Raw genomic sequence first — 9,565 nt, 5'->3', positions numbered from 1 at the left:
GAGAGAGGGAGAGGGAGAGGGAGTTTTAGTTTGAGAGAGTGAGTTAGTTTCCAGAATTAGCCATTATAAAGGAAACCCTGAGTGGAGCAAATGGAGTCCCACTGAGTAGTGTGCTCTGTGTCCACTGTTCACCAGAAGGTTATCTGTTCAAAACCACAAGTGCTGTGATGGAGAAAGACAGGCAATCTCCTCCAGAGTGGCTCACAGCCTCAGGAGCTCACGGAAAGTCTTCTCTGAGCTGGAACTGTCTGCTGGCAGTGAGTTCGGGGTAAGGTAGTGCAAACAGTGAATGTGCTTGGCTGCTAACCCGGAGGGTGGGTGTGTGGATCCACCTGGAGGTTCCTCAGCAGAAAAGATCTGGTGATCTTTTGGAAAAACTTTATAAAACACGTTTTCACTCTGACACACATTGGAATTACCAATGAACTGGAATTGTCTTCATGGTAACTGGTTATTTAGTTGCCACTTCAAAATATCACAAAACAGGAGCTCTGGTGGCCTAGTGGTAGGAAGCTGCGCTGCAATCCCAAAGGTCTATGGTTTGAATCCATCTGCTGCTCTTCAGGAGAAGTATGGGCAGTCTCCTAATGGGTGGTTTACTGTGTCTGAAAACCTGATGTACATGTTTTGTTTTGCTTTTAAATTTCACAAAATAGAGGGTTTTAAATAATGGATACTCATGTGTGAAGCAGTTGGATTCTGGAGCGTAGGTTCTCTTCTTCTAGTTTAAAGTTGGGTATAAATTGGTTGTTTTTTGTTTTGCTCACAATTGTGTATGAGATGACTGGATTTACTAGATTTAGCTAACAATTAGCTGTGGGCTGGAAGCCTCTTGGTAAGTCAATGGGGACCCAGTGGGCGGGCCTTTGCATTTAACACTTTGCCGCAAATGACGGTAATACATGGTTGGAGGGCAGAGAAGAATGTGTTTCTAAGCACGGTCATCAATTTAAAAGTGTGTTCAACATGTGAAAAGTCGTTTGGGTCATCAGCCTGGTGTTAACTGTGTTTGAGATGAACATTCTCCTAAGTTGTATGGCACTGGTCTGTCAGTTTGCTGTACTATGGTAACTTGGGGTTATTGTGATACTGAATGCTGTGCCACTGGTGTAGCAAATGGCATAATGGTTACCCATGTTGGATAGTGTTTGGTAGAGCTCCAGATTAAGACAGAATTAGAAGCAGGATTGGCATCCACTTTCTAGACAACATACCTTTGGAAACTCCATGAACATTAGAAAAACAACAGTAGTTATAGGAGCAGTGTGCAGGTCTTTTATTCATTTGGTCGCTATGAGTCATGCTTGACTCAACAGCACTTAGCAACAACAACAACAATTTATTTCTTCGTAGTTCTGGAAGTCAGAAGTAAAATCAAGGTCTGAGGCATACAGTTCTATTTGGGGCTTGCAGAGAGGAGTTGTCTCATGCCTCTCTCATTCTGTCCGGCAGCTTCCAGCAATCCTTGTAGATGCATTTGCCTGCATTGTTACATGACATTTGTTGTTCCCATATGAACAACTGTATTTCTGTTTCTGACCACTGGGCAGAGTGAGATAAAAATGGAGAACAAGATTCAAGACCATAAAAACAAACTAACAAAAAATGGACTTACTGGAAGAAATTGATGGAGCCCGAGACTACGGCCCTCAGGCACTTCACATGTGGAGTGAAGGCACCATTGGGATCCCTGTGGCCATATGGTAGACTGGCCTCTAAGGTGAACAACTGAACGAGGGACCCAGGTAACTCATCACAGCATGCAGCCACAGGAGGCCAACAGCAATATGTTCTTTTTAAACAAGGTCATTTTGGAACCAAAAATGATTTTTTCACTCTTTAATAATGATGTTTCTTATGAAGGCACAGTCTAGGTAAAATGTTAAACCAAAAGATACTAGGTGTTTCTATAACAATATTTAACAGTGTTATTAGAAAGAAAATGCATTAAGTGCATAAAGAACACAATTTGATAAATCATAAAAAAAATCCATGGGGGGAAACTCCAAAGAAACCTTCAGACAGAAGGAGGGGCAAGAAAGAAGGACAAAGGAGACACAGACGCCAGGGAGGGAGTGGAGAGAATGCTGTTACATGGAGGGGATTACAACTGATGTCATGAAAAAAAAAATGTGTATCAAATTTTTAAACTAGAAGCTCATTTGTTTTCAAGCTTTTACTTCAATACATGAAAAAATGTTTTCTAAAAATTCAAATCAAACTCAAGGTTGCCCAGTCGGTTCTGACTCTGGGTGACCCTTGGCCAGGTTTCCATGAATAAATCACACCTGGAAGAGGGCTGTCCATCTTCCTCCAGGGGAGCGGCCAGCGGGTTTAAACTGGTGTAGATCCGCGCCTGTTGGGTTAGCAGCGCAATCCACTTTGGACAACGCCAGAAAATGCAAAAGAAAAACCACTATCACCTAGAAGACATTACAATCAGTACCCTCTTACCCTGGTATTAATGTAACAGATAGTGTCTACAAAGAAAAGTCCCAAATCCTCAGACAAGGCTGTATTCACCAGTGCAGCAATTACCTCATGGGAGGCCACACTTTAATCCATAAAATAATTTAAAACTAAATAACGGATGGATCATTATTAAAAGCAAAGAACATGGATCATTTAAAGATTTAAATGAGCAGAAAGGTTTCCGAGTGGCTGACTCTGCGGATTGCGTGATGAAAGGATGTGATTTGCAGATTTGTTTGTTCCTATAACAAGCCTTGGGAAGTGCTCAGAGTTCTCTGAGTTTATAAACTAACCACATCTGAACTAAAATACATATAAAAGCCAAAGAGAAGTAAGAGAGAGAAGGAAAGATGAGCAGGGAGGGAAGAGGAATGGAGGAGGGAGGGCTTTAAAGGAAGACAGGAGAGTGGGAGGGAGCCGGGCAGGGAGGGGAGGCAGTGCGGGGGGAGAGAGAGGAATCCTTCCTGACTTCATGTGCTGTCATCCTCAGAATTTTGTTCTTTTGAAATAGAAGATGTTCCCATCACCACAGTCTGGCAAGCTCCTAATTGAGTGGAACCAGATGACATAGTTGCCTTGGTCTTTCTTTCCAGTATGGCTAGAGTCTTGTGTTCTCAGGACCAATTAAGGAGCATGGCATTTCACCAACGCATTCTACAAAATACCTGTTTGCATAAAAATAATATTTGATCAGCAGCTGAAGTGCAAGAAGGTTTCGTTTTAGAGAGGTGATGCCTCCCTGACGTTCTGTGGGTTTTCTTCTCATCTGCTAATGAGCAAAGCATTCAGTGAACTTAATCTGAAAAATATATTGAGCATGTTCTTGCCAGAATGTTTAATTTTCTAACACGATGGTTTTGGCAGCTGTACATATGATAAAGTTGCCAGGGCCAAAACCATGGTATTCTCAGGAGATTTTTAAGTCTGACATTGGATTTTAGAGCAAAAGAAAAAGAAGGTGAAGGAAGTATCTTGTTTAAAAAGAAATCAGCAGGAAAAAAGATATTTTGAGACAAACTTGAATATAGGCTAGAGAGAGAGATTAGGTTCCCTAACAATTTCAACATAGCTATTTAATGAAACAAACCTGGATTTTAATTCTGGGCTGACCATTCTGCTTGGCCTTGGACATGCATTCCAGCTTCTCTCTCCTATGTACAATTATCTCCTCTTCGAAATACAAAAGATTCATCCTCTCTTAAAGTGTAGTGTTTTACAAAGAGCTGCTTAACCTGAAGATCAGTGATTTGCGCCCATCAGCTGCTCTACAGGATCAGCAGTCTCCTCCTGTAATCTCAACAGCCTCAAAAACTCAGTGGCTGGTCACCACGATTTAGGTGAGCTTACCTGCAGTGCATTTGTTTGGTTTTGCTTTAACTAGATCATGGATAGTATGAATTTTTACACACAGTAGAAAAATCTTTAACAGTGTGCCTGATAGGCTTTTAACATATAACACATGCACAAAGACGCACCAATTTGCACCTATACACACTTCAAGGAGGTACTCAGAAGGGCAGACAATACGATTAGGTCCTACCCTCCTGAGATACTTGTTGATGCCTGCTTCTGTAGCTCTCAAAATATCTACCTCTGATACTTTAAATATCTTAAACTATTCTCCTGAGCATCAGTTCACGTCACTTGGAAAAATATGTCCGGTTGGTTCTGTTAGGTTAGGTTAGGTTAGGTTAGGTTAGGTTAGGTTAGGTTAGGTTAGGTTAGGTTAGTGGACTTAAAGAAGAAATCAGAGAGAACGAGAGAAAGCTCAATGCAGGTTTATTAAAGGGAGTAAAGGGGAGCTCCCGGGTGAGTTTCTCATCCTAGAGAGTCAGAATGGGAAGTTACACTGCGAGCTTACTGGGGAGGATTTTTATAAACAGAGTCTTTAGGGAGGGATATCCCATTCTGATTTACGAGCCACTTGCTAGCTTAGCCAGACAGGCAAGGCCGTTTTCTCTTCTTATCTTCAATAAGCAACGCCATCAGCATTTGAGTTCTGAATTCTTCATTCTTCTCTTTGGCCCTCTTTGCCCAGACTAACAGGTTCCTTGTCTTGAAGAAGATAAAATGTGATGCAGTGTTACTGCTCTTAGAACTCCTAGGTTAACATTCTCAAGCACTAACCAAAAGGTAAGAACTCCATATCCATCCAGAAAGGAAATCCTGAAGACCTATCTGCAAACAAAGCAGCCATTGAAACCCTGCAGAACACAGTTCTACCCTGATGAGGTCGGTCACTGGAGGTCGACGTCAACTTGACGACAACTGGTTTGGTTTGGGAACACTTCGGTTATACAAGCTAGCAATGTTCTCTGCTATGAAATGAAATATTGAGGTTGAAGTCTCCACAGAGGCGTGCTGGAGGAAAGGCTTAGCAGTCTACAGCTGAAGCCCAAGCCACCGAGGCCCACATAGAGCACTGACAGTGCCTGGTGATCTGCCACGTCTAGACCCTAACATCAGTCACACACGAGCATAGCCTGATGACCAGCAAGGGTCCACTCACAGCATAGACAGTGCCATATTAACGCAGAACCTGCCCAGATCCTGGTGAAATAAGGGCTGAACAAGGGCATTCCATGGGTAATGTCTTCCCAGGAATGGCAGAGGCATGGTTTACAGAGAACATTAACATTTACACATCTCTCCCTTCCTAGGGGTCAAGTATTACTGTCCCCATTGCACAAATGATAGCACCAATGCCCAGTAGCCACATGATGAGGTGTGGATGGTACAACCTGTGATTTAGAGGCTGATAAAAATATGTCCAGAGAAGAAAGCAGTATCGTTTACAACAGCCAACCACAAATTAAGATACTTGGGCATGAACCTAACTAGAGATACAAAAGACCTATACAAAGAAAACTATGGAGCATTTCTGCAAGACACAATAAAAGACATAAAAAATGGGAAAATGTGCCCTGTTCATGGATAGGAAGACTCAGTATGGTAAAAATTACCAGCCTACCGAAAGCAATCTGCATGTTCAATGCAATCCCGATCCAGACACAAAATTCATTTTGCAAGGAGATTGAAAGGGAAATTATAAAATTTATTTGGAGAGACAAGAGACCAAAAGAAAAGCAAAACATTTCTGAGAAACAAAAATAAGATTGGTGGCATAGCTCTCCCTGACCTCAAAACCTACTACACAGCAGTGGTAACTTTAACAGCATGGTACTGGTACAATGACAGGCACAAAGACCAATGGAACATAATTGAGAACCCGGAAATAGACCCAGCTAGCTATGGTCACTGATATTCAACAAGGAAATCAAAGCTATTAAATGGGAAAATTATAATCTCTTCAACAAATGGTGCTGGCAAAACTGGACTTCCACCTGAAGAAAGCTGAAACAGGATCTACATCTCACATCATACACAAAAATCAACTCAAATGATCAGAGACTTGGGAGTAAAGCCCAAAACTATAACATTCATAAGAGATAAACTGGGATCAAGCTTAGAAGCACTATTCCTAGGTATAAAGAGCCTGCCAAATACAACCAGAATAAAATTGATGCATGGGGCCTTCTAAAGATTAAATCCATATGTATATAAAAAACGTTTTCCAACAGGGTGAAAAGAAAACCTTCAGACTGGAAGCAAACATTTGGTAATACCATCTCAGACAAGAGTCTTATAACAAAAGTTTACAGAATACTCCTGGGCCTCCACAAGAAAAAGACTGATAACCCAATTACAAAATGGGCAAAAGACATGGAACAAATTTTCACAGAGGAAGATATTCAAATGGCAAACAGACACATGACGATATGCTCCAAATCACTGGCAATTAGAGAGATGCAAAGCAAAACCACAATGAGGTACTATCTCACTCTAGTAACAGTGGCAAAGTTTAACAGGGCAACAAGTAATAGATGTTGGAGAGGACGCGGTGAGAAAGGAACTCTTATACGTTGTTGGTAGGATTGAAAATGGTACAACCATTCTGGAAAGCAGTTTGGCGTTTCCTCAAAAAGCTGAACATAGAAATTCTATATGACCCAGCTATTCCACTACTTGGAATATACCCTGAGAATATGAGAACTGAGGCAAAAACTGAGATTTGTACACTAATGTTCATAGCAACATTATTCACCATCACAAGAACATGGAAACAGCCCAAATGTCCAACCAGAGTTGAATGGATTGAGAAATGATGGTACATTCACACAATGGAATACTATGCAGCACACAGGAGCAATAACTGTGTAAATTATTACCTAACTTGGGAGGGACTGGAGAGCATTATGCTGAGTGAATTAACTCAGTCCCACTGAGTTAAGGGTAAATATTGTATAAAACTATTATTGTAGAATGAGCATAAGAACCCAGGAGGGGTGGGAGAGGCTGGCACCAGAGGGATGTGGATGTGCAGGGGGGAGACGGAGGGGGATTGTCATTGAGTTGTAAAATTTGATGGGGGAGGTGAGGGAAATTGAAAGAATTTGTTCAAATTTGTATTCGACTTTTGTAAATAAACTAGTATGTGGAAAAAGAAGTAAAATATGTGTATTAAAAGTAAGATCTTGCACAGGCCTTAAAGAAATATCTAGGTAATCGATAAACTCATGGGGAAAAATGCAGTCAGAGAATCAGGATAGGATTTAAAGATGATTTGTGATTTGCTAAAAATGAAGTACTATCAAAATTCAAATTAGGACAATTCACCTTTAAGCCACCGGGGCCTTCTATAACAAATTGGGTAATAGAAGTCCAGCCCTTGGAGCTATTTCTATAATCTGGAGGAAATGCTAACGGGCTCTGCAACAAAGTAGTAGTCAGGACACCCTGAGATAAGAATCAAGTGTGACACATTGAAGAGCATTGAAGAGGAAAATGGGAGCAAGGCTTTCAGACAATTCAGAGCTAGACGTCATTTGACCACAATTGGTCATAGACAAGCAGAGAGGCAAACTGGACAGGAGTGGGAAGGCAAACGGAATAGCACTGATGAATACAAACAGGTTTGACAGAGGATTTTTCTACATCTGAACTTGTACGTACTGCAAGTCAGTCTATATAATGGAACACCCAGAGGGCTAAGTTATGGAAACTTCTTAGCCATAAACAACCACTGAGAGGGAATGAGTCACTGGACCTGGGAGGTCAGGACCACAGTCTTGGAGGACATCAAGTTCAGTTGGCAAGTACAAAAATAAAATGTCCTACATTCTGCTTTGTGAGTAGTGACCAGAGCCTTGTGAAGGGCCATGTAAAGGGCAATTGTTCTCATTATTGGGGTCAAGAAGAGTCAAGAATGTCAAAATACAACAGTGTTTATAGCAACATTATTCACCATTGCAAGAACATGGAAACAGCCCAGATGTCCAACCACAAACGAATGGATTGAGAAATGATGGTACATTCACACAATGGATTACTACACATCACGCAGGAGCAATGATTTTGCAAATTATTACCTAACTTGGAAGATGCTGGAGAGCATTATGCTGAGTGAACTAACTCAGTCCCACAAGGACAAATATTGCATAAAACCATTATTGTAGATTGAGTGTAAGGATGCAAGAGGGAGCGGAGAAGCAGAGGGATGTAGATGTGCAGAAGGAGGGGAGATTAATCATGGGGTTCTACAATTAGATGGATCGGGTGTAATGAAGATTGGAAGAATCTGGGAAAACAAGATGTTATAATTTTGTAAATAAACTAGTATAATAAAAAATATTAAAGATGCATTGAAATAACTAGGGCATAGGGCTAATGGGCTGTGTCAACCTCGGCCTCCTTGGCACTGAGGCCAGGAAGCTAGACAAGCCCTGGCCTACCGATACCAACGTCTCTAAAAGAATAGTAACAGAAGGTTGTGGGTAGATTGAAAGAAACAGTAGCACCAAAGTTCAAAACAATAGAAAGATTGGGCTCACTGCTCTGATAAGACCAAAGGAACCCCCAAGGCCATAGACACCCTCCAAGCTTAGAACTGAATTCAAAATCATCACTTAACTTTTAGCCAGATGATAAACAGATCTGTATGATGGCAATAATGCCGGGAAAGTACACACTCTGGAGAACGATCCCCGCATGAGAGGAAACGGGCTGCAATTGCTCAGGGGGAGAGCTCACCAGGTGGGAACAAATAGGGAAGGAGGACAGATAGCAATGAGCACAGGAGGAAGAGGGTGGAGCTGGTACTTTGTGGGGTTGCAACCAACCTTGTGAATCAGAGTATGTAAGGATTGTTTCATGCAAAACCAATATGCGCTGTAAACTTTCACTTAAGGCACAAGAAAAGGCTTGTTTTAAAAGGCAGGAGAGGAACGCTGGTAACAGTCACTGATCTGCAGTCTCATCACTAGTCTCCTGGTGGAACAAGCCAGTAAACACCTCTGTCAGCTCTGACAAGATGTGCAGTTGAGTCTGTTTCCTTTTCCATTTCCTCCATTGTTGTCTGGTGCCACCAAACTGACTTTGGTTCAAGTTCATTCTACATACAAAGCAAAATGCTACTCGATTCTGCACTGTGCTCCCAATCTCTGACGTGCAAAGTTAATTGTCACAGTCACTGTTTCAGCCCAGCTCATTGAGGGTCTTCCTCTTTTTCACTGACGATCTGATGTTCTAGGCATGATTGAACTTGCCCCTCCTCATAACATATCTATTTTAGATGAGACTTTTCTTCCATTTTTGTTTCTAAGGGACATTCTGGCTATACTTTTTCCAAAACATATTTGCTTGTTCTTTTGGCAGTCCGTGGTTTCTTCAATATTTCTTCACCAGCATCACAATTCAAAGACATTTATTCTCATGTCTTCTTTATTCATTTCCCAACTTTCACACGTATATGAAGTGACTGAGAATATCATGGCTTGGGTAAGGTGCTCCTTAGTCATGACAGTGACATCCTTACTCTTTAGATTTTAGAGAATCCCATGGGAGCAAAATTGTCCACTGGCTGCTGCGGCTTCTGTGGGTGTTGACTACAGATCCAGGGAAAATGAAACTCTTAGCCACAGTCATCTTTTTATTCTTCTTCTCATATAAAGACCAGAAACCTAACTTCAAGCTTCACTTGTCAATCTGTTCCATTTTCTTTTTTTTTCTATATTTTATTAATTTTCATAAACAT

This window comes from Elephantulus edwardii, unplaced genomic scaffold, assembly GCF_000299155.1.
Source record: "Elephantulus edwardii isolate Elephantulus edwardi_28Jun2011 unplaced genomic scaffold, EleEdw1.0 scaffold00003, whole genome shotgun sequence".
Lineage (NCBI taxonomy): Eukaryota > Metazoa > Chordata > Mammalia > Macroscelidea > Macroscelididae > Elephantulus > Elephantulus edwardii.
The sequence above is the reverse complement of the archived record's forward strand: the minus strand, read 5'-3'. Positions refer to the sequence as shown.